The sequence below is a fragment of the Doryrhamphus excisus genome, chromosome 21, assembly GCF_030265055.1.
Source record: "Doryrhamphus excisus isolate RoL2022-K1 chromosome 21, RoL_Dexc_1.0, whole genome shotgun sequence".
NCBI classification, from domain to species: Eukaryota; Metazoa; Chordata; class Actinopteri; order Syngnathiformes; family Syngnathidae; genus Doryrhamphus; species Doryrhamphus excisus.
The window spans coordinates 693039-709029 of NC_080486.1; the positions used below are offsets into that span (position 1 = coordinate 693039).

A 15991-nucleotide genomic window follows, 5' to 3' on the forward strand; every position below is an offset into this window, starting at 1 on the left:
ACTGGTTCAGACCATTTAGCACTCACAGCAGAGCATTTTTGTGTGCCGGACTGGCAGACGAACCAGCGAGGAACCCACGATGCCGACATATGCTGCTTTCAAGCGTCCGCTCTGCCAGTTAGCGCTCATGGAAGCACTGATTGTTATTCCCTTTTTTCCCTGCAAGAGAATGGTGGATTACAACATGAATAATTAGTGACTGTGATAAATTGCAGTGAGCCGGCTATCCCAAGAGGCCAGTGGAGAGGTCTTACTCAAAGACGACAGCCTTTCGCTGTCTCTAAATGAGCTATTTTAAATATTCCAGTCAACAGGCAGTTGGGGGATTTCTCTATGCTCTGCTTAGTCTTTGGAACATTTCTTTATAATTACTTTGTGCCGCATCTGTGTGCAAATGAAGATATCATGTCCAATTAACGCTCACAAAAGGCAGACATCATATAGCGCCTGCTAGAGTCTGCTAACTGAATAAGTGCAGCGTCTTGGCTTCAAACGGTATTTCACTGGTGAGGCCAGACGTCATCTCCCCTTGAAGTTGACGCCTATAAGTCATGCAACATATCAAGGGACAAAATACCGTGACATTTCCTCAATGTTAAAGATGACTAGTATTTAACAGTAGAAGCACTGTAGAATGAAACAATAGGTACCGTTGTTTGAACAACCTGAACTTCCTGCCGCAACTTGCTCCTCGTAGAAGACACACACCCATACCGATACTCACATGGACTGGAAGCAGTTAGATGCCACACCATTGATCCATGTAGGGAGCAGTACCACCCCTGCGAGGGTGGGACCCAAGAATAGGATATTAGGGCAGGCACTTCCTGGTTCGGGGTTTCATACTCCTCCCATTGGTGAACTGAAGCCCTTAGCTTTGTGACATCATGCATGCATGGATGGATGGATGAATGGATGGATGGATGTATTTGATGTTTATGCTTTGTTATTCCATTTTTTCATCCTGGTTCGGGGCTTCATCCTCCTCCCATTGGTGAACTGAAGCCCTTAGCTTTGTGACATCATGCATGCATGGATGGATGGATGGATGGGTGGATGGATGTGTGGATGGATGGATGTATTTGATGTTTATGCTTTGTTATTCCATTTTTTCATCTTTGCTATCTTGGCCAGAATTACTACTCATGACTGATGTGCCGTACATTATGTTGTGCAAGGTGTAATACACAACATAATTGCATGCAACATGTTTTATCATTATGTGTGTGTGTGTGTGTGTGTGTGTGTGTGCAAGTACGAGCCGAGTTCATTTGGTTATCATCACAATTCCCTGACGAGGCGCACAAAGGAGCTAAATCAGTTGAATGGTATTCACAAAGGGAGGCGCCCGGTGCCACGTGACTGATGAATACGCTCATGCGTGTGGACACCTGGCTGGCGCACAGAGAATAACAGGGAGGGAATCTGGCACTTCATCAAGTAGGACCCACTCGTGGGAAATCGCTGTGCGAGAGCAATGAGGACGATGCGTTTATCTCGCTTCCTTTGTGATGCATAACTGGCTCTGTGGTCCTCTCTCTCTCTCTCTGGCGTAGTTCACCAGGACGCATCGAACGCGGCGTAGTACTACTGCAGGGGTTGTGATGGTAATTGATTCATGACTGGTCCATTTATACATGACTCTTGCAAACCATGATCGGTCTGACGTGTGTTTAAATGCACAGGTAATGTGGTTCCTGGGTCATCTGGGTCATCCGGGAGGGGCTCAGAGAAGAGCTGCTGTTCCTTCACATTGGGAGGAGCCAGTTGAGGTGGTCCAGGCATCCCGTCTGGATGCTTCCTGGACGCCGCCATGGTGAGGCGTTCCAGGCATGTCAGGTAGTAGGAAGCCGCAGGGCAGACATAGGACACGCTTGGAGGGTCTCATTATGTCTCATAGTTGGCCTGGGAACGCCATGGTGTTCTTCTGGTGGCCCGAGACTAGGAATCTGGACTGCTGCCCCCCATGACCTGGATCAGCAGGAGGAAATGGAGCGGAATCCTGAGCAAAACCCAAAGTAAAAGCTTGGACTCGTGTAACTCATGTAACTCCTTGGTCCTTTTCCTTTCTTCTTCAGCACCATGGCGTCCTCCCAAAACATTGATGCCATATAACCCTCGCCCCCACAATCACAAGCAAATCTGTTATTGCAAAACACATTGGAAGGCATTTGAAGATGCGCATAAATTACGCATGTCGGTCCTGATCTGTAATGAGATTACAGCTGAAGGCGCATGCAAAGTCATTTGTGCCAAGTCGGTTAATTGGCAGCCAAAGGACGTAAAGAGAGAAAGCCCAGTAAGAACAGCGAGCTGGATCCAGGGCAAGACTAATTATTCTAGGCTGACTGCCAAATTCATAATGTTACTGCTTCACAAAGACATTTGGTTCTTGCACTTGCTCTGTGTTCCGTTATATGGCAGATATATTCATTTTGGGACAGAAATAATCCAGAGTAGTGCAGTCAACACGTTGTGTACCTGTACACCTTTTAGGAGGGTTCATGTGACAGCGAGTTCTAAAAGTTAAGCATCCATTATGTAGTAAAACATGTTTACACTCCACTAAAGATGAAACTCTTGCAAATAAGAACCATTCCGCACACAACAGCATTTGCTGAGGTTTAGCCGGAGGTATAAATGTGCTGGCAAAGCTCGACAAGCACCTTTTACACATGATGATATTCATGTGATGATATATTCAACCAAGCCACCTTGGTTAGCTTTTTCTAGCCAAGAATTACCAACAGATTGTTTGCATTGTGGCAAAGCAACAATAAGAGCCTTGCTTTCTGCTTCAGCGTGTGAGCTGCAACCGGGTGAAGAAATAGACAATGGCGAGGAAAGAAAACATGAAAGTGACATAAATATGGAATTCTGGGAGAAGGGGGGCTGCCGGGGAGGCTGAATAGGGATGAAAATGCTGCGAGGTAAATAAGATTTGCCTCCATTTCTGCTGATAGCTGTCAAAACACTCGCACTCTCGGCTTAAGATACGGTGGAAGCTCAGCGCGTGTGTGTGTGTGTGTGTGTGTTTGTTATTATCCGTTGGGTGGGGGTCTCATTTTAGTGAGGAGATGAGTGAGAAGGGAAAAGAGGGATGGGATTCAGCCCCCAACCCATCATCACTCCCCACCGTCGTCTGCCATGCCTGTGTTGCTAATAGAATAGCAGTGATGCATGCTGCTTGGAGAGCCTTTGATCAGCGCTCCCCTGTGACATCAATTAACCATTAATGTACAACCATAGAGGGGGAAGATGGAGAGTTGCTCAGGGTCACCCCCCCCCCCCATACAGCTTAAAATGCTGGTGATTTAACCCCCTCTAACTGCACCAAGTTTCAAACGAGATAACTTACAGATAACTTTCCGCTTGTAACGACCCACTTGGTGCCAATAACAATACCTTTTTTATAAGTACTGTGGCCCAGCAAGGTGTACTGTAGTCAGACACATGCTCCGAGCAGCCGGTGTGTTGCTACAGTGGTCAGGAGAACCGGCGTATAGAGCAGAATGAGCGAACCTGCTGTAGCCCAGCAAGGTGCACTGTATTCGGGCACACGCTCCGAGCAACCGTGTGGCACCACGGAGGTCTCCACGGAGGCAAACCTTTGGAACTTTTCAAACACTGCGGCACTGGGATTTGATTGGTAAAGGTTTTGTGTACTCAAAGTTTTTTTCCGCCATCATTTCAGAGTACTTGATACAATTAGCACGCAAAATGTCATCCTGGGGAAGTGAATGTTTACAAGTGAGCTCAAGCAGGAGAATAAAGGAGCACTTGATTTGCTCACCTGCACAGTGCAGACAATCTGGTGTCTGGAGTGTTTTTTTTAATCATCTATTCATTTTTATCTTAATCCTATTTTATCCTATTATCATTTTATGATTTATTTCATTTTTCATTTTTATCATCAGGTATCATTTATTTAATGTTTAATGTTATCCGAAGTATCAATCTGATGTCATGATCCCCTCATAGTTATTGTGCACCCCAAATATTTTGTATACAAAGCTGTGTACTGTAAATGTGGTGGAAGTCAAAGACAATTTCTTGTGATTTGTTTTGTAGAACCTTCTCAGACGAGTAGTCCACTTCATCATAAGGCAGGTTGGTATCATCTGACAGTTTTCCCTCCCTAATACACGACAAACTACAGCTAACATAAATATCATTTTAACCAGGGTTAAACTCCCCTATTTTAGCCCCATAGTGTTTTCCCCCACATTCTCCCTAGCCCCTGAATGCACCATGCCATGACATGCTCACCTGAGTCCAATGAGCCAATCAGCAGGCCCAAGGCCTAGGGACAGCAGCTGCAGGTCAGTGTCTCCAAAGCTAGGTCTTTCAAACATCTTCTGCTTTTTCTTTCAAACATTTGATGTTTTCTTGTCAACAGACCGTTGGCTTTTTGCCGGGGAACGCTTTATCCTGTATCCTGGTCTTTATGGAATCTACTCAACAGGTGAGTGACAATGATAGCCTGTTAGCATTAGCCCCAATGCTACCGTGCTAATGCTAAGATGATTTGTGTATATGAAGCACATTGTCCTGCGTTGCTAATGTTCATGTAGCATTAGCCTGAGTGATATGAAGTGGATTGTTGGGTCCATGCAGGCCAGGCGCCCCGTCCCGCCTGTGGGATCCGATCCACTGATGGCGCGCTAAGAAGCAAGGCCGGGAGCCTGGACGTTCACCGTCTGGATGGTCTGGTAGGAGGCTCTGAAGCCTGTCCTTTTCTCCAACCTCTCACATGGAGTGATACAACTTTACTCCTGTCATATTCCGACATGATCCTCCATCATTTGGACATGACCTCAGTGTATCAGTGTGCAGTATGCAGTGTATCATATTATTATTATTATTATTACTATTATTATTATTTACCCAGGCAAGCCATGTAAGAACACATTCTTATTTACAAATGCATATGCTGGCAACTGGCGTGAACGAGAGGCATACTTCCCCCAAATATTGTTTCATTACAATTTGTACTACATACTGGCCATTCTACTGTAGTACAGTCACTACAATTACTTAAAGATTTTGGGTGAAATTTCTGAAATGATTTACTTGATACTTTAATAGTTTTCATTCTAATGTATAGCTGGGACGCGTTTACATCTCTTGAATATTTCCGGATATTTCCCCTTGGATGGTTGTAGACATGCAGTATTTTCTGGCTTTTCCAATGGCTAATAAACCACCGCCGTACGATGAATCCTTTCTGTTCCAGTCTGAGCATTCTCCTTCCTTTGTTTCACTGCAGCCTCTGACTTTCTGTCATCTGTCTTACTCATTTAAGCATTGACATGAGACATCTGGCACCGGCCAGACATTCCTGAGCCGATGACCAATGTCCTCCATAACAAGGATATATGGCTCCATTAGCCTCCATGTGATTATTTAATCACTTCTCGATGGCTTTAATTGAAATGCTATGATGGATCATCAAGGGCTTGGCTCGCCACAGAGACGGTTAATTGGGCTTCTGTCCTCGGTGCCCCACCTTGGATCTGTCACCCACTGGTAGCACTAGTCGGGGGGTCAGGAAGGCTCTTTGGACAAAGTTCTGGTTCTGAATGATGACGCATTCATGCACAATTCCTTGCCTGTTTTGCACAAAGTGGTTAGAATATGCAGCATCTTTTCTTCAGTTGCATCGTATTTCATCCTCTAGCTCCTGACAATCAACCTCAAATATAAATTAGGAAGAAATTGTTCATTCTGCTGCATCAACAGAAGTTCCAAAGCCTTCCAGAATTTACATGTTATCTCATGGTCCCACGTTTAGCTTTAGGCAACAAACCCATAGTGAAAAAAAGGTTTTACCCAAGTTAACTTGCAAATGTGGAACTCTGACTCAGTAAAGCGACAAATGAAGTTGATGTAAGTCTTTGGTCCGGCATGCTGTATCGTGTCCAGGATTATAGAAGAACTCGATGCCTATTGGCAATGACATGCCACAGGAGTAGAACCCCGCAGGTTAAACACAATCATTCTTGGATCCTGGCCTATGAATTTCCAATAAGAAATAATCTTAAAGGGGTCGGCAACCCACGGCTCTTCAGCCTCCTTGTCTGTCTCTGTGATGCGTGAGTATTTTTTTTAAACATCAGAGTGTGTAAAATACACAAAAAGGCTTTCTGTAAGACCCTGAATGCATCATGGGCGAGTTCTGACTGGATTGTGATTGGATGAGCACAAGGAAGGAGCGGTGATTTATTTAAAGTAGACCTACACGTATAAGAGTGGTCATCCCTGATACAGCCCAGCCACGTTTGGCGGCTGATTGATGGTTAAGTCAAGCTACGTTAGCTAGTGAGCTAAAAGAGGCTGTCAATCACTCTGCTGCACATATTTAGTGAGTCCTCCATACAGCCCGTTATACATACACTCTATTGAGTACATCGTACCTGACGTCACACACAACAGTGCAGCTTTCCTGTTCTTGGGTGTGAATGTGTGGTCTGGGATAGGCTCCAGCTCACCTGTGACCTTAATAGTATAGAAAATGGACAATTGCAGTCTTTGAATTTCACTGTACTGTTCCTGTCCCGTCTTAGGCTCGGAGCTTAGTGGGTTTGAAGACAGAAAAAGGAGACATTGTCCAATGAGTTTCCCTTGCAAGTGCTTCCACTGACCTTGCTGGATGAGTTATGTCCCCAGTCTATTGAGCCAATGGGAATGTTCTCTAGAAGGCTCTCTACGGCCTCCTACTTAAAGCATCATCAAAGGCAGAGGCTGCTTGTGTGTGTGTGTGTGTTTGTCAGTACACTTAATGTGATGCACTTCACGGATCCCTTCTCAGACACCACAAGGGGCACAAATATAAAAATATTTCACTAAAGCCCCAAATGAAAAAAAATGGGGGGGGGAAAACTCCTTGAAGACGAGATCAAGGAACCAATTTCTTTTTGACTTTCCACCATAACCATCCGTCATATTTCATTCCGTTTAGTCTGAAGGGCTAATCTAATAGTATGCTTAACCTATTAAGGCATTGCTCAAATATGATCCTACCTAACGACAGTTAAAGGGTAAATGCCACGGACAAGGCCTTTGTCATCTAGAAGCTTTGCACACAGACACTGATGAGGTACTTGGTAGATGAATAATGAAGAGTGATGTGGCTTTAAGATGGTTTCATGAAAGATAACAAGATCTGTGGCTGCCATATTGATTAGATTGGCCATCTGGTGAGAAAACGTTGGTTTGCAGATTCAATGGCTGATGGAGGCTAAGTCTGGTAAAAAGACCAAATTCTTGTTTTTTTTATCCATTCGGGTTTTCTCCATTTTTCATTCTTTTTGGTCGTCATCTGTTCTGTGTCTTCTTCACTTTAACTGTACAATTACTTGAACATGTCAGCTAAACCTGAGTTTGACTTCTGGATTATTTAGGTTATTTATTTATTCTGGTTTATTGTTCAAGATTACCAACTACAATTTATATATTTTATGTTAGTTTTAGTTAAAATGCAATCGAAAAGGATGCCCCACATTGTTTGCGCTCTTCCTCACTCGCCATTTGCAAAGTGTTGATGCTAATGAACAAGTAGCGTTTTCTCTGATAGTATGACGGAACACGTCATCTCAACCAATTTCCCAGGTCTACGCTTCATTGTCGTCCACAAATTGAACTCCCACCGATGACAAACGTAGCCAACATATACTAAGCTATACAGACGTTTGCAGTTGGAAGACTTGATTGTGTGACCCTAATTTAAATATGTATTGTATATTAAATCCATGCATTATGGACTGATCAACAATCATTCTGCTTGACTAGATTTATTTAGTTAAAATGAAAATATGCACATTAAAATGTATGCATAGGAGGCTCATCATTCCGCTCGACCTGATGGAGATTCGCTCAAATCTCATCTTAGTTTTTCGACATCCATGGAGGTGCTGAAGCGATACTGGAGGGGTAAACGCCTTCAATGTCAAGCCAGTGTTAAACACTGACAATATTCTCCGTACGTTATAATCCCAATGCAAACAGTGATGATTGCATTGATACGCATCCTTGAGGGCTGTTTGGGTACTGTTGTTATTTTAGGGATTAGACTTTATGACCCATTTGCTAGCATGCTTGATGTTGGTTCTGTCGTGCAGGATATGACTCTAATCTAATCCTAATTTGTTCACCGTCCCTCCTGGTGTGCACAAACTACACTTACATCTAAATTTCTTTAAAAGTAGATATGATAAAGTTATGGGTTATTGGTCTGTCAGTCCCAAAAAGCAGTAGCAGGTTATTGGTATCGGTTCTAAAAGGAAGATATCCTGCATCTGTACATAAAACTATACCCCACATGCCCATTTTGTCATATCAATTGTTGCAGACTGTTGAGTGATATCACTTGATCAAGCCTTCCCAATATTCCACACTACAGAATAAGAGATACAAGTATATTTGATTGGTGATATCAGTATCGGGTGATATGCAAGAGATATCAGCCCACCCAGAGTTATTAGTTTGTCTCTTCTCCCCGTATTTTCCAGTGTCGCCCAAGTGTGATTGTGCTACGTGAGTGTCACGAAGGCTTTTTATCGGATTGAAGATACACTGAGCTAATGGAGGTGTAACAATTGTATCTACCACCAGGAATGTGTGATTAACCACCCCCACCACCCCCAAAAATCTGAAAGGGGCATAAACTTGTCAAGGTATTTCTGGGATGCACAGTGTATCCAAGCTGTTACCATGGTGACACCCCATTACTCTTGCTTTGCATAAAAGAGTCAGGGTAAATTAGAAATCCAATTTGTATTGTTTGCTATGCTTGGAATAGATTACCAGTGTTTCAAGCGGCTGATGCTAATTCGGTTGGCTTCACTTGCTCGCTGTTGTTGTGATGAGAAAGGAGAGAAGTGAGGGGGCGGTATTTGTAGTATGTGTTGCGTTGTTTGTCGTCTGTTTTTATCTTGCAGCCACTCCACGGGCTCCGCACATACGCTTTATGATAATTATAGTCCGTATCAGGTCTCCCTCTCACCCTGAGTCACTCACATTCACGCCGCCCCTTTATTCACTTTCAGCGTGCACCTCCAAATCCCAGTTTCAACACATTAGCATACCGCCAAAGGTTAAAAAAAAATAAATAAATAAACCCAAAGTATTTCCTTTGTTTTGCCTCCAACTCCACAGGGCCGGCGTGCAGGGATGGGGGGCGAGGGGGTGTTGATGTGCTGTTTGTAATGTTAATTTTATCCCCCAGTGGAATCTGATACAGCAGTTTCAGGCCTCGCTACATCAAGGACTCTGAGCGCTGGTGGAGAGAGAACAAGTCACTTGCATGAATTTTCCGGTAAAGCATGTTTACCGTCTACCTGCACGTCTACCTGCACGTCTACCTGCACGTCTACCTGCACGTCTACCTGCATGCAGTACTTGGTGGCCATGAACGTGCCGGCGTGCTGCTTTTATTTGCATGAGAGCAGAGAGCACAGGATTTCATTAAGTTGTCATCCTGGGTGGCTACACGGACTCCATGCTTGTTTAGTTATTGCTCTGCTGTTTCACAAAGACAATACATGCACGTCGGGAAGCTAGCTGAGCTAAAAGATGATATACGGTCGTGGAGAAAATGATTAGACCAGCCTTGTTCAGTTTTTGTTCACTTGCTACAACCAAAGGTACATTTGTTTATCCCAATATGTCAAAAATAGCCCATAAGAGTGGAATTAATATTTAGTCATGGTTTTCTTAACCAAAGTTTATACATGAATAGCTAAGCACTGTACTACACAAAACTACTTGTCGGCATCCCATGTTGCCGTGTTCATTGGATTCTTCAGGTAACAAACTCCTGGTGGCACCAGCCATTCCAATGAACAAGAAATGGAAGAAACAAGGCCGGTCTAATTTGGTCAGGGGTGTGTAAACGTCTTCCACTGGGGGCCACATAGTAAAAAAAGCCACATGGATAGTTTGAAGCAACACATTAGTTGTGCTAAGAAAAAACTGCATCGCATCCTTGACAGTCCGTCAGTGTGCTTGGGGAAGACACTGAACCCCCGTTGATCCTGATTTTGTACCCTCAGTAAGTAAATGTGGTAAATTCGGCCTTGGAACTACATAGTCATTGCAGATGAGAAATCCCAGACCAAGACTTAGTAAGTCCAAGTAAGTCGTATTGTAATATCATACATGTGAGCAGCAGTGGGACCACACATGAAAACATGAACACTGTGTCATACACAAGCCGATGCATTGTTCCAAGAAGGTGGAATTTTCTACGTGTGATTTTCCCAGACCCCCCCCACCCGTAGGCCTTACACAACGGGACATTCCATTCTCAGGCCACAGCATATATCCACAAACGCAAAATTCCCTTTAATCAGTTGAGTTGTCCAAACGCCAACAACAACATTGAGACCAAAGTGAAAACATTTGTGAAGTGGAGTTCTTGGCAGCGTAAGCAGCGTTCTATTCTTTCTACTGACAGCAGCTCAGGTAGCGTCTCCCAATTGTCTTTCCTGGTCCGTGACCAGACTTCATGTTTTGAACTCGCTGTTGTGTGTATTGGAGCAGAGTGTCTTGAGATTGCAGCGGCTGGTGAAGCACCGACTTTATTTCAAATTCTTGTGCCGTAACCAACGTAATCCCGTTTGGAGTATAACCTGGAAATACAAAATACTTGGCTGTAAACGTCCTCCTTATTTTAGTTTACTTTAAACAATGTCTCAGCCACAGTGCTGTCTGGAGGACAGCAGCGACAAGCACCTCCCGGCTCACAGTGTACTGTGCATCTCATTGTATGACGTTTCTGTGAAGTTTGTCTGATTAGCAGGAGTAATGGTGTCACGTTGCAGTAAGGACATTACACGGTCTGGAGGAAGTCGTGGTGTATAATAAATGGTTTACAAGCACAGCACAATCGGGAGAGGCTCGGGTTCTGTCCTGTATCAGGATATTTGCAAATGCAGCCATTTGAGGATCAATTTTTACGATTGGAATCATACAGAAACCGTTTCAAAAACAGTTCAATCTGCAAATAAATCCATCCATCCTTCTGTTTAACTCGGTCTGGGTTTGCCTTTCCTTTGCTTTGTTCATGTATAAACATTTTTGGGAAGTGAACTTTTGGCTCCTTGCACGACTTCCCTTCCCTCCATCTCGGTTCACCATCAGGGTTGTTCTAACCTTTTTGGTCTCCTGATGGTCTAAAACGTAAGGGTACTGCAGACACTTTGTTGTCGTTTTAAAATCCCAATAACGTGTTGGTATAGCCCAAGCGTGATTTTTTTCCTGGTAGAATATAAAAAAGATCCAATCATGGCCGGAAACACCAAATGTGCTAAGCGCTAGCGTTTACATTTGCTTCATTATTCCCATCACATCCAGTTAAGTTCTAAGCCACGAGGGAGACCCGGTACGTTCTTCAGCGCTAAGTGGCTCTCAAACCACGGTCGGCACAAAATAATCACGGTTTATGAGGTCAGACATTCCGGTCATCTCACGCGGTCTTTTCAGGCAGTCGTGGAACATCATTAAAGGTCAGGTGTCTTTTTGCCCCTCCCCCTTTGCTCCCTCAACCAATAGAATGTGCTTTAACCCACGCCCACCTTGTTAAAACCTTGTTTAAAGGTTAAACACAATAGTAGTTAAACACAATAGTAACTGAATCACAAGGATTGCAATGAAATTAAGATTAAATTATAAGAAATGGTCCTAATTACGGAGGTCTCTAAGGTGGCCAAGTTGAATTTTTTTTTTTTTTGTGCTCCATAGGTTTTCCCCCTCATGGACTGTTTGGTACAACTAGCGAATGTTTGCTTACGAGTGAGCTCAGAAGTTACGACTGACCAATAACGTCACAGTACGGGTGATTTCGCCTCATTGGAGCGTTATCTGATTTATCTGTATTGCGTCATAATACCCCCCCATATCAGGCCGACAATCATTGCTCTGATCATTATTGTGGACATAAAAATGAAGTGAAACCTTGTTTGTACCGTAAATGCGTACACCAGACTGACGGTTAACACGTCCCAGCCGACCAAAGGAATCCAGCGGTCCAATCAGAAGGCCGATTGACACTCTGCATTCAAAAGCCAGCCGAGCGTGCCAGCGGCAGTCACGTTTGACACGTGCAGGTGCTTCCAAGTGTTGGAGGACAGATTGTGCACTTGTTTGTCGTGCACGCAGGTGCCCGCACAGAAATAGCAGCACTTGGCGGGGATACGGATGCCGTGTACCAACCTGCCACCCTCGGCCTTGCCAGGGGAGAGAACTCCACCTCCGTGTGAACTCGGCCACTCGGCCGTCACTCAAGACGGCTCCTTTTATCTTCTTTGGTTAACTCCTTTTCTCCTTCACCTTAATTCCGACGGTATGGATAGAGCAGAAACGTGAATAAATTCATATGACAAAGTGTGGAGCCTATTGAGTTATTAATTATTAGTGACGATTGTTTCCACAAAGATGGCGGTGTCCCCGAACATGGCCAACAATACTATATATCATGTTATGACAAAGGCTGTACCAATTCTTACACAAGCGCTGCAGCGTACCACTATTAAATATGGATGTAACTACAGGTGCTTGTATTCCATTCTTACCCATATTCCATATATCCATATTGTCTGCCGCTTCATAATACTAATAAATAATTATGTGAAATAAGTCATGCAATCCATTTGCGTGAGATAACGGACAAAGGGGGCATGCTGTTCTTTTTAATTAATTAATCTCTCTATCGCTCTCTCTCTCTCTCTCTCACACACACACTGTAGTTTTTGTCAATGTAACACATATATTCTTTTAAATACTGCAATATGTAATCCTAATGGTAGGCAAAGTTGCGTATTTTCAATATTTCATCCCAACACGTCAAACAGTCCTAATAGCTAAAATAGCATGTCCTCCTATCAACAAGTTGGACGCTTTTCTCAACAATCCTTAAATTGATCGCTCGTTTATTTTTGCTGCAGGTATGCTAACTCCGTGTTCCTGAAATGCGATACGAGATCGTCGTATTCTCATCCAGCGCCTCAATGAACCACCATGATAGTCGGCATGTGCCACACCGACCCCCCGATTTCCTTCTCCGTGACCTCGGGCACGAGGATGCGAACAATGAGATAGTAGACTTAAGCTAAATGAGTTGCGGGGGCACTTTTAGTCATCAAAGGACTTTGTAATTACTCTTGATAGTTAAACATGTTGATGAATGGCGAGGAGGATTATGTAAGAAACTAACTCTCCCTCACCGGGATGGAGAATGGGTAAGGACATACAGTAATCACTTGACGCATGCAATTATAAAAATAATTACAATATGAATTAGAATTTCTCATTAGTACACCCTGATGTTTTAGGAAATGAGTTTAATGATAGGGGGGCCTCTGGTCCTCGTGCTTCCTCAGCAGGGGCGCGCTTTGCCCTGAGAGCAGGAGTTAAGGCCCCGGGAAAGTGACGGGACATACTGTGAATTTAAATGAGGGGGGGGAATGGTGCGTCGCATTTAGGAGGGGCCTTTTTTTAATTGGAGTGCTGTTGGGGTATTTACATGCTTAATGTCTAACCCAGATTTGTAAGCACAGCGTTATGTCTACGTTCCCAAGCAGCAGGGGGAAACTTTGTTACGCGAGCGTATGCTGTCAGTCGTGGCGGAAATCAAACCTCACTTTTTCATTTATTATCGAATGTGAGACACAGATTAGACCAGGGGTGGGCAAACTTTTTGACTCGCGGGCCGCATTGATATGACAAAATTTACGGGGGGGGGCAGACTATATATTTTACACGTAACAGTCCACCTGGTATTATTGTATCTGTAAAATTGTCATGCAATCTGCTATTATTTTATATTTATATTTAAATATTTTAAAAATAATAAAATATAATAATTACAATAAAATTAAAATAATAATTATTATATTATGTAAAATATGCAAATATAACAATAATATTATATATAATTAATATAATAATTAGCATTAATATAATAATTATAATAATCATAATAGTTCTAATAATAATTATAATAATCTAATAATAATAATTATTATTATTATTATGTGATGGTGTGTCCCTTTTTTCAGGAGCACTTTGTAAACAACAGACCATGTCAAAAAACGAAATTGATAAAACCATCAAAAGGTTGGCTCAGGCCATGATGCCAGGTTGTATGTTGAGTTTAAATTAAATACTTTTGAAAGATTGGGCGGGCCGTATTCAAACACTTGGCGGGCCGGATGTGGCCCCCGGGCCGTAGTTTGCCCACCCCTGGATTAGACCATCTATACGTATGTAACATACATCACATCCTTCCTGCTTTGACGAGACGCTACGCCTGACATGTGCACTACTTTGTCAGCTCATGATAGCAATTTGGCTAGCTCGTTTTTTTTAGGTTTAGCACTCATTTTCTTTGCAATAAATGTGCCAACATGGCGGGATGACCAATTAGGGTGATGTTGGTGCATCGTGTACCTCGTTGTTTTCCGCACTTCCCGCTTGTACTGTAATGTGAATGACGTTCGAAGGTAGCCGTGGCCGCCAAACGGCATCATGACAGCCGTGACGCGTTATATAGTTACACTGGATATTGATAGCCTCGGCACAGCAGCATGTCAGCATCCATCCTTGGATTTCACATCATATAAGCCCGCATGCAAACATGGCAGCTCCCGCTCCACTTGACTTCCTTTGTGTTTGACAAATCAGCCCACACGGGTAAACGGGTGCCCCCTCCCCGACTGTGAATGTATTAACTTTGCCAATTTGCATGAATGACTTAAGGTGTCAAAACAGTGAGGAAACAGAGCCCTGCCTATTCCAACATGCTATTGATACCGCAGCCTTCCATTTCCAATGCCTTTCATCTTTTGTCAGGGCGCACAATACGCCGTGTATTCAATGACTCTGAGCAGCAGGAAAAGCGGGAAAGATCCATTCCAAAAAAATCCATTGTGTGGTTTTGTCAGTTTCTTTCCATAGGTTGCTGGCAAACGCTGACACGGGCCCCCATCCCTGGGAGAGCGTGGTCTCGGACTGCGTACGTATTCGGGGAACGGATGGTGATGCAAGAATGAATAATGTCCTTGCCTGAGGGCGGCATGCTCTGCAATATCACGCAGCGGATCCCCGACTGGTCAACAGCCGCAATGAATGGAGCGCCTAACTGCATTTCACCCTTTTTCAAGCATGCCGACTCCCAGTAGCTGACAGGTTGAGACCATGCAGACGTGGTGACAAACAATGAGGGGTGCCAAACGTACACGGCAATAGAAAATAGCCTTTTCTTACGCTGGAGTGTGGAGAGTACAAAAAGTCATTATTTCCTAGATATTTACTATAAAAAACATCACCTTTGAGTTCTTCTCATTGTTCTGTCAACAACCCTTTCCAGTCTTCTGGTTATGAACGCCCGGCTAGGGTTACACCCAAGGGCGAGAGTGTTAATCCTAACCACAACCAACCCATTAACCTAGAAGGCAATTTCTATCCAAGAATTGAACCTGCTTCCTCTTTCCCCTTTGTTCAGCTCCACCCAAGTGCTGATCAGGAACATTGGGTGTCCAATCACCTTTGCAAAGTCCATCCATCCATCTCCCACCCCCCTTTGACGATATCAAGCAGAGCAAGAAACATCTCCAACATACTCCATCATTAACATTTCCATTCTGAGAGCCTGTCCAAGCCCATTAGACGCGTGTCAGACGACCTGGGAGCATCGGCGAGGGGGAAGGTACCTGGTGTCTGGTGTCAGACCTGTCAGCTCAAACCAACCCCCCCATTCTGCTCCCATTCTTAATAAAAAGGGACGTTCTGTGCTTCAAGGGAAGCGAGGCAAGGTCAGCATGGAGACGGCTACATTTACAAGATGTTTGCGAGTGGGGGGGGGGTGGTGAGGGGCTGCAGAGACGAGGTGTTAACCCGCTCCACTTCTGCTTTGCGCTCGGATGTTCAGGGTCAGAGTGCAGTGATATGATGATGGAGGTCAAGTGTCACGTTATTCACTTCTCAAGCTGCT

General features: G+C 43.9%; 1 protein-coding gene and 1 long non-coding RNA gene across 7 annotated transcripts in view; both read left to right on the forward strand.

Annotated features, from left to right (window-relative positions):
• Window positions 1-1160: 1160 nt before the first annotated feature.
• On the forward strand, window positions 1161-3157 carry LOC131108426 (uncharacterized). Its single transcript, XR_009120451.1, has 3 exons — window positions 1161-1607; window positions 1686-1816; window positions 1901-3157. It is a non-coding gene; the product is annotated as an uncharacterized LOC131108426 (long non-coding RNA).
• Window positions 3158-4240: 1083 nt separating this feature from the next.
• nrp1a (neuropilin 1a) overlaps window positions 4241-15991 on the forward strand; it is a 123643-nt gene continuing 111892 nt past the window's right edge. For 5 of the 6 annotated variants that reach the window (XM_058059338.1, XM_058059337.1, XM_058059344.1 and 2 more), the window contains exons 1-3: window positions 4241-4322; window positions 4400-4465; window positions 4618-4712. The gene's annotated coding sequence lies outside the window, so the exon portion shown is untranslated. The remainder of the gene's footprint in view (window positions 4323-4399; window positions 4466-4617; window positions 4713-15991) is intronic. The other variant, XM_058059347.1, reaches the window with a different exon arrangement.